Raw genomic sequence first — 18041 nt, forward strand, 5'->3', positions numbered from 1 at the left:
ACAATAAATCATTAGTAGTCAGAAAGTGGAGGCTCAGTGGCATTGGATAGTACATGCATTGGCTGTCAATCAAGAATTACATAATGACCATTTACTGCTTCCACCTTGGTAAAAAGGAAGTGACAGAGGGTTGGCCATAAAACAATACCTTTCTCATCATCCTCAACTGTAGTTCATCAGCTCATCAGGTGAAGGTGTGGCCCATCTCCCTGCACTTGTAACAGTGGGGAGCACTACTGTGTTTCTCCTGTGGTCTGATCACCAAGTCTGTCAGCAGCAGTTAGGCTTAAAAATTGCCTCACATTTTATTGGAGGTTTACGGTAATCAGCAGGCTGTTCTGAATCATCAGTTTGTAAGATTGTGCAATGTTGCTCAAGGGTTGGGATCAGATCTTCTTTGTTATCAATCTCTAGCCTACCTACCGGCTGGATGAGAAAAATGGTGAGGGCATTCAATACGTAATCACATGAAACCTTCTTCACAATCTTTTTGGGAGTATTAGTTTCTGGTTTCAGCCAGCTCCTGACTCTGACCCATAAGTCAAAAGCCTTGAATTGGTCATAGTCACCATCAGCCTACAGATCAAGGTCATAATAGGCCCACTGTGCTTATCCCTTCAAAAACAGCACCAATTTTTGTGCCCATTCTACACGCTCCCAGTGATAATGGGTTGAAGTGTGTTCAAACACTGGAAACAAATTCTCAATATTGTCATTGTGGTACAACAGAAGTAGTAATTGGGACATTCTCAAAGAACATTGCTGTTGTAGATAAGCACAGGTTTTGTTACATACCTCCATCTCAGTGAGCTGCATCCGTTGCTCCCCGACTTTGAGTTTTAAAGCCTGGATTTTCTTTCTGTTACACAATTTGCCAGCAATGTTCCAAGAATCCTGTTGACTATGCCAAAAGAGTCGGACAAGATAGAGTTTTGGGGCACCTGAAAGCAAACCCTGTATATTCAAAACAAAATATGGGTTTAAAACAAGTTAAAAAAAATAAAATAAATGTCATGCAGACATAAGTCTCTGTAATCGACTGCTCAAGATGGCAGAGCTTTGGGTAATATGGAGTCCTGACAGGAACAGGCGGGTCCAGACAGACGGACATCGGAAGTGAAGTAAAAAATGTCAAAGTTGTCGATCTTCTTGTCTGCAGAGAGAGAAAGAGAAAAGGGATCAGTTAACAGCACCCTCTGGTGTTCTGGTTGGAAAGTACTATTATCTGAGCTTAAAGCTGCCCCCAGTTGCACATTCATTTCACAATAGATAGATAGCTCTGCAATAAGATTAATGACATCTTAATCCTGACTGCTGTGTCTCCTGCACAAGACATGTATGCTTAATTGTGTGTTATTTTAAATTGGTTGATATCAGATGAATGAATTACATCTAACTCTATATCATTTCTCCAATATTTAATAATCGTCACTAGGTAATAAAGCACTTGGAATGTTTTTGAACAGTAAAACAGTCATCATATACACCATTATGCTTTGTAATTTAATTTTAAGTAAAGAAGAGAGAGAGAAAGAGAGGGAGAGAGGTTGGGAGCATGTGCTGATAGCGCATTGCTGCACCCACCACATGACAAACCACCTGGATTGGGACCTGACACCTCAGCACCACACTGGTGTGAAGTTTTTAACGGTGGCTGGAGTGCCAATCCTGCCACCAACCCCCAAGTTTCCCTGTAAATTGGAGGACCTGCTTGCAGAACTGGATGCAGATTAACATCATACTCTGGATGAAGCAAATACAGGTTAAGGGCCTTGCTCAAGGGCCCAATGGAGTAGAGGCACTTCTTGCATTTACAGGATTCAAACCGGCAATCTTCAGATTTCTGGCACAGATCCCTAGCCTCAGAGCCACCATTCTGCTTTGTATTAATAAGCCAAAAAAAAGCATTGAAAAAATAACAGTTTTTCCATGCTTGAATAATGATATTTGTACATCAAGAAAATATGCAGGTTAGGTTTATTGGTGATTCTGAACTGGCCCAGGGACAGCAAGTGTCAGTGTTTCCGTGAGTGAGTGTGACATGTGCTGGACTGACATTCCTAGAAGGGCTGGTCCTTTACCTTGAACCTAATACTCTCCGGATTCTAAAATTTAATGGGTTCAGTAAACCGATGAGTACATGGTTTAAAATCAAGTATTATTAACTTGTTTAATGGTTATTCAAATGCAAATAAAATGTATTGTATATCTTATTATTTACAATAATTAAACTATTGAACATAACTAGATGACCACAACTGTCAGCTGTGTCCATTAAGCTTTATATTGAAAACAACACCCCGAACACCGAAGTGTTGGTGTCCCAATATGGCATAAACAATCAATTTAATTAGGCAAATAAAGGCTAAGGTGCTCCTTGAATTTGGCCCTGGGGTTTACAGTAGTTGTAGGCTGTTGTTTCAAACCAATCTTTTAATTCTAAGCTAATTGTGGTGATTGAAGCAAATTATTGGTCATCATGAAGTATCTGTTTTAATAAAATAATTAGAAAAAATGAGAGAGAAAAAAAAAACAATAGCAAAAAAAAAATTGCTAGTCTGTCCTAGTGTACATTTCATTTAGATGATATTCTGGTAAAATAAAAAATCTACAATATACGCACTAACTATTCTTAGAATTTAATACAGATTCTGTTATCTGCAAGGTTGGTTTAAAAGTATTGTCACACACGTCCGCTTAGGAGGCAGTCAATAAGCCATGAGGTGAGTGAAATATCGCAAGATAAAGGGTTGATTTATGGTACTAACACCTCTCTCTCTCTTTCATCAAAACCAAAGAAGAAAAAGAATTATTTCATTCACTCACGTGCACCAAATTCACAAAGTGGCCGCCCAAAGTCACTTCCGTTTTCCGGCTCCTGATAATGACGCCACTTCCGCTCTCCCAATACTGATGTCATGTCCGGCTCCTGATGATGACAACAACCACAACATTTATTTATATAGCACATTTTCATACAAATAATGTAGCTCAAAGTGCTTTACATGATGAAGAAAGAGAAAAAAGACAAAGTAAGAATTAAAATAAGACAAAACCCATTAAAATAGAATAAAAGTAAAGTCCAATGACCAAGGAGGACAGAAAAAAAAAAACTCCAGACGGTTGGAGAAAAAATAAAATCTGCAGGGGTTTCAGACCATGAGACCGCCCAGCCCCCTCTTGGCATTCTACCTAACATAAATGATCCATCCTCATTGTTTTTAGGGATCTCATGGAAGGACTGGATGATGATGTTCATGTTAATCTCTGGCCTTTAATCCATCAATGTAGGAACATCATGGTGCTTTGATTAGGTGGTGGTGGTGCAGGTCGCCACCACAGAAAACCAGGAAGAGAACAGAAGAGAGAGTAGGGGTTAGTATGAATTTTGGAGCCACCATGAATACAGTAGTTATGATAATTAATTGAATATACAGAGCATCAGGATTAAACTAAACTGAAGTTATGAGAAAGCCATGTTAAAGTAATGTGTTTTCAGCAGTGTTTTAAAGTGCTCTACTGTATCAGCCTGGCGAATTCCTATTGGCAGGCTATTCCAGATGTTAGGTGCATAACAGCAGAAGGCCGCCTCACCACTTCTTTTAAGTTTAGCTCTTGGAATTCTAAGCAGACAGTCATTCGAAGATCTAAAGTTACCTCACTTCTGGCTCCCTATGATGACATCTCTTTAGGTTCCTTCCCGAACATGTCACTTATAACCAACAGTTTTGACGTCATTTCTTGCAACATCACATCCGACTGCCATTTTCTATATAAATATCACCATCTTCCAACTGTATATTGTCAAATGCTTTGGTTTTTGATCCATTTCTATTACTATTTTTATAACGTCCGCTGGACATTATATGGAGCAATTCCCCAACTCTTTTTGATTTTGTGGACTTCGCTTATTTCTTATTACAGTATGTAACTGGCTTTGAACAAAACCCTACATCCATGTCAGGCATACAGGACTAAACTTGAGGACTCCTGATCTATGCATTCTGGACTTTGATCTTATTAATGCAGAAATATTCAGTTAGAGTATTTGTGGTTCATAGAATGCAGAAAGTGCAAATGATTTTTAAGAGGTTCATGTGATGCTGTGATCCCTTTCAAATTTAAATGTAGATGCATTTATGTCACCTTTCCAAAAGAGAGCCACATGTCTGACATCTAGAGACAGGGGGCACATGGAGACATCCTCACTGTTTATTAAAGAGAAGAAGAAGGCAGAGATAATTGATGGCATAGATTTTTTGGTAGCATTGTACACAATTCAGTTTTTATAAATTTCAATATTCACATAACATAAACTTATTATTATCCTTACAAATCTAAATGCATAATTAGGTAAGTGTCTCTGTATAATGCATGTCTAAGTCTTCCACCTTAGAACAATTTCTATTGCTGTAAAGTGTGTAGTCAATCTACACATGAATAACATACATGGATTATGTTCAACACATAGTAAAATCACCACTATATTCAAAAATAGAAAACTGAAAATTCAAAGCTTAATAGCTTGTTGTATGTGTGCAGGATGTGTGGTATAAGAATTAAGCAAATTAATAAACCCACATGATAAGAAACGACTTCTTGCCGTATGAATTACTTTCATTTATCCAGATTGCCCCAAGTAAATATGTGCCACATACTGTTGAGCCACATTTGATTGTGTGCATTAAAAAAAAAACTAAAAAACAAAAAAAAAAAATCCATATTTGTTCATGATATTTTTTCATTATTTTCCACAAAAGCAATCAATCTCAGAGAGACGTGTTATTTGGTAAATACAGGTAGACACCGACTGTACCATTTAAAGTACATTGAACATTAATAATGTAAGAATTCTATAGGGCAGACGTGCTTAACATCAGCTGATGTGGACAATTCGCTGATGGGGATGTAAATATTTTATATATGAAGTAAAAACATTATTGTAACTGAATGCAAAACACGCGTCGTATCCCCATTGCGAAATAAAGTTAAGGAGGGCTACCCCATGGAATTCAACAGAGAATCAATGAGCTTGTTGATCCAGAGCATGCGCACAACGTGGTCTATCGTTTTACGCATGTGCTGAGCTAGAGATGTCTTTTAGCTTTCTTAATGGGCGCGCTTCTTATTGACTGCCTTTAAAAGGACAGGCATTCTGACAGCTTATTTAATTACGTTTTCCTTTGTCTCTGCTGCATTTAACTGAACGGCTTACTAAAAAAGCATGTTTAAAAATAGTAACGTCTGACTCAATAAACATTGAAAAATGTAAGTGTAAAACCGAGTGCGTTTTTCTTTCCTACTTTGAAAGGATGTGGTGATTCACAGTGCAAAATGTTGTTCGAAGGTTGCCATTGTAAACCTTGCTATTTTTCCAGCCAGGTGAAATATTACAAGACATTTTCCGTTAAGTGTTAAAGTTTACCATGACACACACATTGGTGTTTCTGCTACCTGAATGAAAGATAATTGTTTGGTCAAGTATGATCGATACAGTTTCGTGTTCAACACGAACCTCATAATGGCGTGAGTACAAACACTGCATATAATTGTCATAAAAGTCAGATTACGTGACTGAGCAGTATTCTTTTCAGGAGTGTTCCCTCACATTTAGGAGATGGCTATTTTTCTCACTTGGGTATATGCTGTAAAAAAATCAGTCACCTTTTATCCTGGGAAAATTAACTTTTAGCATTTATTTTAAAAATAACAAGAGGGTGTCCTATGTGTCCATCACTGTAATGAATGTATGAAAGAATAATTAGTAATATGAACTAAATTTTTGCTGTGTGTTATAAGAAAACTTAAAATGGACAAATTAAACACTTTGCTATTGACTATAGAAACATTTTTAGGGGTCATGTAGTGTCATTTTTCTTGCATGGACTTTCCTTTTTTCAGTGGAGGCTACCTATTTCCATATTTATAGTTATGCTTATAGACATCAGTTCCTCTTTTGTGTACATGCAACAAATGAACGTAGACTACTACAACTTTAAAATTAATTTCAAAGGCTTTCTGGTTGTTCAGAATGTCTTTTTTTACACAATATTTGGAGATGGAAAAGATTTCCAAAATTGAGGTTATGTAATGGAAACCAGTTTTCCTGGTGAAGTATATGGGGAGAAATGAATGATTGGAGCTATAATATCTCTCTATTATAAAAAAAAAAAACTTGCGACGAGACAGAGAGTCAGAGAGACACTTTCACGTCCTGAGACACCGTCAAGTCACGTCATACTGACATCCTTTGGAAGCAATTCACGCCCTACTTATAACCATTTTCAAACAAGAACACGGTCATCTAACCGCTCAGTTACATTATTAATGCGTATCTAAAAGTCAAAGCTAATCGTCTCTTCTTTATTAAGTTTTTTTTAAGCAAAACCTAGAACGGAATATATGCAAGGTCTCATTGATCATGTTCAAAATTCAAATATCAATAGTTCAGACAAATTCAAAATATGTAAGGCAGTAATATTACTATCATCATATTAAGGTAGTCCAAGAGCATAGCAACAGTTATTACTATGCAATAGCAATATCCTGAACTATCGGTCGGCCAGATTTATTTATTACAATGACATGCAATCCACAATGGCCAGAAATCCGCAGCTTCTTGAGAACAATGCGACCAACTCAGCTCTGGATATTCCCACTTTCGTAAGTAGATTGTTTTATCAGAAAGTCTTATTTTTATTGAATGAACTAGAAATGGTGTTCGGTCAAATCAGAGCATACATTTACATGATCGAATTTCAAAAATGGGGTTTACCTCACATGCATTTATTGGTTACTTTGCAAAATAAATTATTAACTGCTGATGATGTACTGTAGATCGCTTTGTCTGTGCTGAAATTCCAAACAGAGAAACCTATCCTGAATTATGGTACAAAGTCATTAAACACAAGTCTCACGGGCCACATTTAAAAGATTCAGTATGTTGGGACTCAAAAGAAAAAAAGTGTTTAAAGAAATTTGCAAAAGTGTTTGTTCAAACAACAGATATGACTAAGGTTGGCTTTCCTGATTATCGCCAAAGAGATAATCGTCACGAACAACACACTTATCACGGAAAGTAAGTGAAGTAAAATTGTGATGATCGATAATTCAATGACTGTACCATATAACAGTCGTATTTGCTCAAACGATTCAATTGTCATATTAATGTCGAGTATTGTGCATCGGTTATGAGTATTAAGTACATCTACAAGTACGTTCATAAAGGGCACGATAGAGTACGCGTAACTTTTTCCAAAGAACAGTCTCAGGACGAAGTTCAAGCATATTTAGATACTCAATGGAAAGCGGGTGGCATTTAATGGAATTGCCAATGCACGTTCGAAGTCATTCTGTTGAATTATTACCGATTCACTTACCAGGTCAGAATATGATTCAATTTAAAGAGGGCGAAGAAGCAGAAGCTTTAAAAGTAGCGAAAAATAGAAATACAAAATTATTGGCTTATCTTGAACTTAATAAAACAGATGTAAATGCAAAAGCAAAAAAGAGTATGGCATCCAAGAAAAAATAATTGCAAAAGAGTTGCTCGATTAAATATTGTATCATCAAAAGATATCAAACAGTTTCATTTCAAATTGTTGTTACATGAATCGAAAGAAGCAACGTCATCATATTAAGATGTTCTAACTATAGATGGAACTACGTGCCGTAGTTTTCAAGAAGCGGCACAAGCAGCTGGGTTATGTAAATCAGACGACTGTGTGTTTGAAATGATGTCTGATGCCGCCTGACAAATTAAGACACTTCTTCGTGTACTTAATTATGACGGATGAAGTTGATTTTTTGCAATTATGGGAAGCGTTCAAAGGAACGTTATGCAAAAAGTCGAATGAACAAATGGCTCTTTCGATCATCGAAAGAAATGTTAGAAGCAGAGGATTTAACGATGCAGCAATTTGGACTTCCAGAAGAAATAGACGAATCAGAGGTAAAGAAAGAGATAATAGCAGATGAAAATTTAACAGTGGAAGACCATAACAAATTCTATCAGAAAAATTAATTCCAAAGATTGTTTTTACTGAAGTTTTACAGTAAAAGTGAACACAATGCATATGTAACAATTCTCATGAAAAAAACGTCTCTTTAAATTGTATTTCTGGAAAAGCAAACCAGGGGTTGGCGAGCGAAGCCAGCAGGGGGCGAAGTCCCCTAATTTATTTAAAAAAACTTTCAAAGGGTTTTCTGTATCACCTTTTTTCTACCCATGTTATATACAAAAGAAGAAGCCTGTTTCCACAGGTGAAGGTTTGGTGTGGACATCTGTTACCCTATTACACTATTTACAAAATTAGGAAAGGATGAATACAACTATTCAAGCTCATTTTTATGCATATAGTACACAGTACAATGAAATTCAATGTTTATTTAAAAATATGTCATGTAATTTCAAATTTGTCTTGCCTGTCTTTCCTCATTAATCAAGATTAATTAAGATTAATTAAGTAAGAGAGAGTTATTTGAATAACTTGGGCTTTGCTGTGGAAATACTTTCCTGTTCTGGGAAGCATGCAGGCCAGTTTTAGTTTGTCCAAAAATATAAAAAAATCATCCAAAAAAAACCTTTGATATCAACTACATTTCTTTACATTTTAATTTGTAAAATATTTAAGATCCAAATGTTTTCTGTTTATTTTCCTCAGTGCTAGGTGGGCAGTATTTTTGTGTTCAAGCTTATCTCTGCAGATAATCCAGTGATCAATTTTCTTATTGTGGACACTGTGGATTTCATTAACATGAGAAATATATTTTTAATGTCATAGAAGTATTGACATCTGCATTAATAAAAAATACACACTCACTAAGCAAATTGTTAGAAGCACTTGTAACACCTGCTTATCAATGCAAACATCTAATCAGTCAACTATACAGCAGCAGCACAATGCATAAAATGATGTGTATACAAGTCTGGAGCTTCAGTTAACGTTTACCAAAAAAAAAACAAAACATAACAATACGGGAAAAATATGACCTTGGTGATTTTGACCATGAAATAACTGTTAGTGCCAGACAGGCTGGTTTCAGCATTTCTGTAGCTGCTGATCTCCTGGGATTTTTACTGAGAACGGTATGACAAACAAAAAACATTCAGTGAGCAGTAGTTCTGCAGAGAGAAACGTCTTGATGATGACTGAGGTCAGAGGAGAATGGCCGGACTGGTTCAAGCTGACAGAAAGGCAATAGTAGCTCAGATAAACACTCTGTACAACTGTGGTGAGCAGAAAAGCATCTTGGAATGCACAACATGTTGGATCTTGAGTTGGATGGGCTACAACAGCAGAGGACCACGTTGGGTTACTCTTCTTTCAGCCAAGAACAGAAGACGGTTACCACAGAAAACAGTGGGCACAGGGTTAACAAAACTAAATAGTTGAAGACTGGGAAAATGTAGTCTGGTTTGCTGAATCTCGGTATCTGCTGAGGTACACAGATGGTAGAGTTGGAATTTGGTGCCATCAGCAAGTATGTATACACCCAACCTGCCTTGTGTTAACAGTCCAGGCTGCTGGTGGTGGTGTAATGGTGTGGGGAATGTTTTCTTGGCAGACATTAGGCCAGTAAATACCAATCAGTCATCACTTGAATGCCATGGCCTATTTGAGCATTGTTGTTGATCATGTGCATCCCTTTATGGCCACAATTAATCCATCTTAAGCAAAAGTCATCTGAAACTTGTTTCATGCATATGACAATGGGTTCAATGTTCTCCAGTCACTTCCCAGTCACCCGATCTGAATCCTACAACTGAGCACCTTTGGGATGTGGTAGAATGGGAGATTTGCAGCATAAATGAGAAGTTGACAGACCTGAAGAAACTGCATGTTGCAATCTTTGTCAACATATACTAGCATCTCAAAGGAATGTTTCCATCACATTGTAGAATCTGTGCCATGAAGATCTGAGACTCTATTGAATGCATAATGAGACCCTACCCAGTATTAGCATAGTGTTCCTCCTAATTTGCTCAGTGAGTGTACAACAAACACTCAAGATGACACCACAATGCAGTGGTCAACTTTACTGCACATTCTGCATGGGGCTTTTCTTCTTCTTCATCCCTAAGATGCCCAGATAGGTTCATTGTGAATCTAAGTTGTTCCTAGTGTGAGACTATGTCTGAATGTGCCCTATGATAGACTGGCACCTCATTCAGTGTCCATATAATTAGATTATAGGGATTGAAAATGGGTGGATGGATACTTTTTTGTCTTGGTAGAGTGATATATTACTCTACTTTCCTGTTTTGTATTATTAATATGTAGCCTTTGTCAGAATGCCTCAAATCTCACAGACTTACCACTGTTTATAAGGTATTGTACCATATAACTTCTCCCCACCTTCCCTTCTACATTTATAACCTCAGTCAATTAAGTGTAGTAAAAGACAAATATTCATAAACAAATATTCATAAATAATAACAATATGCAAAGTTCATTTGAATATTGGCAACCATACAACCTGATAAATGCTGATGTCTTAATTATTAACTTAAAATGTCTCTAGTTAAGTCCTCATTTGTGGTCAGCTTTCTTCAGAACAGACCATGTGCCTGTCTCAATATGGCTGCCGAGCTGCGCTCTTCATTGTGTTGTTCTTTACAGTTCTTGGTGTAAGATGCTCCTTTATCAGTTAGTAAGAGAAAGAGAGTGGGGTAAAGCAAGCAAATTAATAGATTCTCTGTCCAACCCCTAGAGCCACTAGGGCATCATGGTACTTAAAAGCTTCTGATAGAAGCCAATTCCAAACAGCCATACTTCAGACAAATGGGGCACATAATACCTTCACACCTGCCACCAAAATCATTTGTTAAGGTAAAGTTTGCCACCTAGATAGTTGGCCACCATGCAGGGCTTGACTGAGAGGGTCCTGCAGAGAAACATTTGCCAAACTTGTTTGAGGCACTTCCTCCAACCCTGTCGTAAAATTCACTATCCTGACTTAGTCCTAGGGGGTAAACATGAATGCTTCTCACTAATGAAATTTTAATATTAAATTGCTTTGCCTAAGTTACAAATAAAGACATGCAAAATATTTACCAACTTGTATACAAAATTTCTCACCACAACAGATACTCAGTGGCCATGTCGCGTTGTGACATACTTAAATCAAAACAAGATTCTAAGGCACAAGTAGGCAGAATTGAGATCAGGTCAGAAATAATTCTGCATTCTGGGCATGAGCTGACACAACAGGGGTCTGAATTCCTCAGGGAACTTGTGTCAGTGTCACACCTGTCCTATTTGAATGCACTGGAGAATAAACCAAAATGTTGTTAGGCACCTTAGCAGTGCTTACAACAAGAAATGAAAAAGAGTGCTGCACATTAAAGTACACAATTTTAAAAAGTGGTTGAGAACACATCTATAGGATCCCAGGGTGATGCATTCTACGTGCATGGATTGTTTATATTAAATTTCTAACATGTGTTAGTTGCATCCTCACAGAGGACAGAATTAGAATTCTAGTGTCATTCACAGTTAGCATCTGCTTGTTTTTATATTATTGTTGTGTTTGTATTGAGTCTCCTAGACCATAAGTTTATAATTGTTATCACTCTTTAATTTAATATTGTTCTTTATTAGTATGCTGCTGCTGGAGTATGTGAATTTCCCCTTGGGATTAATTATCTATCTATCTATCTATCTATCTATCTATCTATCTATCTATCTATCTATCTATCTATCTATCTATCTATCTATCTATCTATCTATCTATCTATCTATCTATCTATCTATCTATCTATCTATCTATCTATCTAAGCTTCCATTTAATTGAATCAGCAGCATGATGTCAAAATAAAAGCAATAGTGACCTTGGATCCCTACACAATATCTTGGGCTATGCAATTATAGGCCATGACTATCCATTCCTTAATCCAACCTGCTATATCCCAACCACAGGTCTGCTGGAGCCAATCCCAGGGCGCAAGGCAGGAAACAAACCCCAGGCAGGGCACCAGCCCACCGCAGGGCACCCACACACAAGGGACAATTTAGAATCACCAATGCACCTAACCTGCATGTCTTTGGGAGGAAACTGGAGTACCCGGAGGAAACTCCCGCATGGGGAGAACATGCAAACTCCACGCAGGGAAAACTCGGGAAGCGAACCCGGGTCTCCTAACTGTGAGGCAGCAGCGGTACCCACTGCGCCACCATGCCAACCTACGCCATGACTAGTTCCTTAAAAATACTTATAGAAAGAAAAAACTGTAAGCGCAAATAACCACGCAAGAACAAAGAGCTTGGTGATAGGATGTAATCCAATGAAAATGACCTTTGGCTGGAGTCTCAATTCCAGCACCACAGGACACACATAACTGAGGAGCATGAAACTTCAGTAATGGGAGCACAACCAATAAAGTGTGAGCCAACAGCCAACCAGTGGCTTTCAGGGGCATCTGAGGCTTTAGCCCCTAAACTATTGTGCTCTACTCCTGACCATATTTTTTCTGGATTGTATAAGAATAATATAAGATTAGCCCTTTTTTATCTATCTAATTTGATTTAGCATCTGATCATTGTGCGAAAGCCCTCAAAAGCTGGAAAACTTCAAGAGGAAGGCTATTCGATTTTTTAATTTGAATATTCTGAAAAAGAATGCATAAAAAATCATAATATCTGCAAATCCTAACAACGCTTCTGCTTCCAACACACCATTTACTGTATTCCTCATTTTGGGTCTCCAAGTTCTATTCAACTGACATCCTGTTTACTTGAAACAAGAGGTAATCAGCAGGCAGCAACTCTTTTTCCTGCAGTGCCCAAATGAAAAGAATATTAAGTCAATATTTAACCTTTGGTTTAAGGTTTTCTGGAATGAGGTACAATTCTGAACAACATTTTCTTTCAATACAATGCTTGTTATGGACAATCTGTGACTTTCACAGTAATCAGAAAATAGCAAACCACCTCTGATCAGTTAGGCTATTTCTTCCAATCACTTTCCCCTTTAGATGTCTCTTGGCATTTGTTATGGGAAGCCTCCTTGTTGCAATACAAGTTCGCTAAATGTTTCTCATTCAGGTAAGTGTACCCAGTTACTGTAGGGAGACCAAATACTCTTAACAAGTTGATAGCTGCATACACAAATATGGCAAGGTTTTTCTTCTTGTAACATAAAGTTATGTGGCTGTGACCGGCTTGTCTACCTCATTCGGTGTTTGACTAACCCTAAAGCTACCCAGTGCCTGTACCTTTTAGTAACCCCAGGTGAATTAAGTTATTGTTTAGTTCACTCTTTATACCATGAGCTCTAGCTACATCCTCAAAAATGCAATGACGGCTCCTAATAGCCAGTTTCTATGGCCAAGACCTAGCTTGTATGGATCTGTTCTGCACAATTGTATTTCAACTGGACTCCTCTACTTTAAACATCAGTTCCAGGCCTGGTTCCTGAATTTCTGCTCTTGGCAACATATCACTCTTTACCTGGACTTTCGCATTAGATAAGTTTGCCAAGCACAACACTCCTGTTAACACTGCCCCACTAAGGTCACAATCCAAGAAGATGATATCTAAAATCAGTCTTGTAATTATGAAAATACAGTTACAATAATCTGGCATAGCAGATTACAGTATCCACATCTGAATGACATTTCTATTTTCATTTTCTAGGTTTATTTTTTCATTCCAAATCCTGACCCCTCATATTGTAGGGTACACAATGATCATTTTAATTTTTTTTTTCATTTCACATTGTTTAATTAACTGGAAACATTGAAGGCTACATTTAAGTCAGCATCTGTTTTTTTTGAAAAAGCTGATTTTAAAATGTAAATGTAAATAATTTAATTTAGGTACTTGGTGTGTCGTCAGTAAACCCATGGGCTATCTAGGTTTTCAACTCCATGAGGGCCCACAGTGGGTGCAGATTTGCCAAACTGGTTGAAGCCAATTTGTGATGTCATTTGGACTCCTATCACAATTAAATATGCTATTATTTGCCAGTTTAAACATGTATTGTGTCAATGCAGAAATGCATAATGGCTGAATTATTTTTTTTTTTATAAATGTAACAAGTATGACTTAAATATACTGATCTCTCTTTTCAGGATTTGGCTGCTTAATTTCTTTTAAAAAGCATTGTCTTTGAGAATTGTCAATGAGAAGCAGAAATGATGATGAAGGAGCTACTCTTGTCAAATGCTCCCATGTCTGGTCTTTGCTAAGTTGACACTAATTAAAAAGAAAAAAAAATCAAATTAAACTCCCCATGTAATTAACAGGGCTTTTCCAACTCTCATTTTGCAGTTCTAAAGGCAATTCAGTATGAACTTTTTTAAATACTTCACGGCAGGCAGTGCTTTTGCTTATGTTTCTTTATTGTTGTGCATTGGCTGCAGTAATTGTGGCTTTAATTCACCTTCCAATTAACATACTGTATATCATATACTTTGTTAGGTCTATGGGATTATGTCTGTGCATTACTCATAATTCTTATTTCATTGTGGAAATTAATAGATTTTAATTAAGACTGGAGCAGGTAAGCTTCACCAGGATGAACCTTGTCAGTTGTGAAGTGCAGTTCGAACCATCCTGGTGGGCCTCCTAGATTTACAATGAAACTGTTTTAAAAATGAGCAATATCTATATTTATGATCCTTAATATCTATTATCTGTTACTTTCTATTACCTTTAACATAAATTAGAAAATGTTAAAACAAAATTACATATACAGTATATAGTTATATTTTTTTAAATGATTCACTTCTTCAGACTCTTTCAAAATATTGTCATATCGTTTCTTGCTCCTTCACATTCTATGGATAATACTGCAAGGCTGGAACAATTTTGAACTTGGATAACATTTGCTCAGTTTTAATTTGGAAAAAGCTCCAATTAGCCCACACCACTGTCACTGGTATTGTCCAAAATGTGTGTAGAGCAATTAAAAAAATGGAACTACAATAATTCTCTCTCATTTACAGCAAAAAAATTCCAGGATTATCAAAAGCTTTCCAAGGTGAGAAGGTGGAACTGGCTTCAAAGTTTCCATTCCCTCAACCAGCATATGACCATCAAAATCTACTACATTTTTACAAGCTTGACAAGTTTTATTTTTGTGAATAAGCCTCATATTTGTTAGCATGTTGACTGATATGCCATTTTAAAGGGCAGACCTAGCCAGTCAGAATGCCTTGACAACCCATACAGGGGGGGACAGATATCCATCAAACCAGTTCTGCTACACACAGACACAAAAAACACTACAGGGGAGCACATCAGATTATATACGCTTCCATTTCAGCAAACAAAATGTTTCTTATTAAATATATATATATATATACTGTATATATATATATATATATATATATATATATATATATATATAATATATATACTGCATTCCGATTGTGTAAATTGCCTTGGATAAGGGTGCCATTAAAATAAATAAATAAATAAATAAATAAATAAATAATGATTCAAAGCAAAAAGCCACCTCGTTTTCAAAAGTCCAGGAATGGAGAGCATTGGAATATTTAGCCATGTGCATAGCAGAAGACTTCCCACAATGTCCACAAGATGGAGGTGATGCACTACTGCCAGCTCCACTAGCTTGCCTGTTGTAACAGATCTCTACAACTAAGTATACAGGAAGGTTGAGGTTCTCAAAAATGTTCTCCATTCATCATATCAAAATAAACATACTTAAGTTAGATGTATGCATTCACCTCCTTTTGACAGAGGGCTACAAAGGAGCCACAAGGCAGACATTAACACTGGACAAAGTGGAAGCATTGCCTGAGACTGATATATGGCCAGATTTTGTCACAAACGTAATGACCAAGCTGGAACGAAGTACAGAAAATCCATTGAGACGCAAGCAGTATGCAGAATCCGCCGGGACTGTGACTGCCCCAGGGTTTGATCTCCAGAGTCACTAAACATCTATGTACCCATTCATCCATTTTGTTATTTGCTTATGCTGTTCAGTATCATGAGGTTGTGGGTGTTGATGCTATATGTAATAGAAGTAAAAGGAAAGGAAGCCATTTTGTATGTGATGCCAGTTCATTCATGGTTACACTCACTGTATCAAATAAGAGTTGCCAGTTAAACTAATCCACACACCTTTTCACAGAGGGAGCACTTAACATCAAGGCTCTATAACTTGGTGGCAGAAGGAGGACTATCCACCATGCCACTGTGCTGCATATCATTATATTTGGCATGTTTTGTTAACATCAAGCTACCACACTGAGAAATCATAATCATCCCCAGCACTCTACCCATTATTGGCCAAAAAAAATTAAGTGGGCACAGACTCCTTGGTTTGTGACATGATTTAATGTGGCACATGATCAAAAAACAGGTAGCAAAGGATATGCTTTCTCCAAAGAAAAAAGAACCTGCTCTGACCTTTCTTATATAGTTCCTCTGTGTTCTGAGACCAGTCCAACCTGACATAAATGTGGACCCCTAACTATTTGTAGCAGTACATCCACTCCCTAAATAGTGACCAGACAAAGAGGCTTCTTGGGGCAGTAAAAGTCAATAACCAGTTCTTTGGTTTTGCTGACATTAAGATGCAGATTAATCTCTTTGCATCAGAAACAGGGTTCTCCACCTGACTCATAAACTCTGTCTCAACTCCTTTATCAGTACACCACATAAGTGCAGAATCATCTGAGAATTCCTGCAAGTGACAAGATCTGATGTTACATTTGTAGTCTGAGGTGTGTGAAGAGAGTGAAGAGAAAAGGAGACAGGACAGTTCCTTGTGGTGCTCCAGTGTTACTCACATCCATACCAGAAGCACAGTCCTTGAGTCTCACAAACTGCAATCTGCCTGAAAGATAGTCCATTATCCAGGACACCATCGACTCATCCACCTACATATCTCTGTGTCTACCCCTTAACAGGGATGGCTAGATGGTATTGAAGGCACTGGAGAAATCAAAATACATAATCCTCACAGTACTGTCAGCTCTGTTCATGTGAGAATAAGCCTTGTGGAGCAGATAGATAATTGCCTCCTCTACTCCAGTCTTTGTCCAATAGGAAAACTGCAGTGGGTCCAGGTGATCTAACTACAAGAGGACTCTTATAGTCCAGGCCCAATCTCTCAGAGATCTTCACGATGCGAGAAATACATGCTACTGGTCTGTTGCCATTGTGAAGACTGGTAAAGAGGCGCTATCTTATTTGGTCTTCAGTTATGGACAGTCCATACTGATGGTCAGAGGTGGACTTGTCACTGGTCATTCCAGTTGATGTGATAGGAGCTGTTGATGTAGTAGGGATGTTGTGGGCAGACTAGTCATTGAAAGAAAGTGGCAGTGGGAGGGAAAATCTATTTAAAAAATTAGTTCAGGGAGTTAGCTTTGTCCACACCCCCTTCTAGCACCCGAGCCCCACATTGCTTGAGTCCTATAATTATCCAAACACCCTTCATGTTATTCTGAGTGAGTTTGTTTTCTATTTTAGCTTTGTAAGTTTCCTTTACTTCACTCAGCTTTTTCTTTAGCACACGCTATACATCCTTCAGTGCCTCTTTGTCACAGGATTTGAATGCTCTTATTTTCTCATTAAGGAGTCCTTTGAACGTCTTAGTAATTGAGGGCTTGTTGTTTGGAAAGCAACATACTGCCTTTGTTGGTACCAATGTGTCGACACAGAAGTTAATATAGTCTGTGATACAGTGACAGAGTCCCTCAATATTATCCCCACATGACTCGCACATCATTTCCCAGTCTATCATTTGGCAGCAGTAATTCAGAGACATTTCAGCATTCAGGCTCCACTTCTTCACTATTCTGGTGGTAGATTACACATAAAGGCTAATTCCATGCCAGACCTGGAGATGGCAGAGTGGACTGATCCCTTTCTCTCTTTCCTCTGCAGACCAAGTATGGGAAATGCAGCCTGGGCCTGATGACAACACTTTCCCCCGGTGATGCCACTTCCGGTTCCGATCCCGATGGTGCCACTTCTTGTATCTTTGCAAACACCATTTTTGTGTTTTTAAATCAGTTCAGTTGTGGACTCAACTCCATAAACAGATATTGTTGTTTTTTT

General features: G+C 37.6%; 1 long non-coding RNA gene across 1 annotated transcript in view; it reads right to left on the minus strand.

Annotated features, from left to right (window-relative positions):
- LOC120536852 overlaps positions 1-18041 on the minus strand; it is a 50739-nt gene that overhangs the window by 2799 nt on the left and 29899 nt on the right. The window contains exons 3-4 of the long non-coding RNA XR_005635211.1: positions 2827-2929; positions 796-1153 (exon numbers count right to left, since the gene is read on the minus strand). This is a non-coding gene — a long non-coding RNA (uncharacterized LOC120536852). The remainder of the gene's footprint in view (positions 1-795; positions 1154-2826; positions 2930-18041) is intronic.

This window comes from Polypterus senegalus, chromosome 1, assembly GCF_016835505.1.
Source record: "Polypterus senegalus isolate Bchr_013 chromosome 1, ASM1683550v1, whole genome shotgun sequence".
NCBI lineage: Eukaryota > Metazoa > Chordata > Cladistia > Polypteriformes > Polypteridae > Polypterus > Polypterus senegalus.